Source organism: Penaeus monodon, chromosome 25 (assembly GCF_015228065.2).
Source record: "Penaeus monodon isolate SGIC_2016 chromosome 25, NSTDA_Pmon_1, whole genome shotgun sequence".
Classification (NCBI taxonomy): domain Eukaryota; kingdom Metazoa; phylum Arthropoda; class Malacostraca; order Decapoda; family Penaeidae; genus Penaeus; species Penaeus monodon.
Genome location: NC_051410.1, coordinates 5,618,917 through 5,619,164, shown reverse-complemented (window position 1 = coordinate 5,619,164; position 248 = coordinate 5,618,917).

Genomic DNA, 248 nt, shown 5'->3' with positions numbered 1-248 from the left:
GCCCTTTTTCGTCGTGGGTTAAAGGTGTTTATGCCTGTGTGATCTTGCGGATGAGAGCAATTAAGCTAATGTTGCCATAATTACGAGTCATCAAGAGGGTGTAATATGCACACCTCATTAGCTTAATGACCGGGCGTTATGAGGTAAAATTAGAGGTGTAAGTATGTTTAACAGTCGCTGTGTTGATGACCTTCAGTAATTAATTCCTGGGTGTTTTGCTCGCGTCAGTTGCTGTGATGACTTGGGCC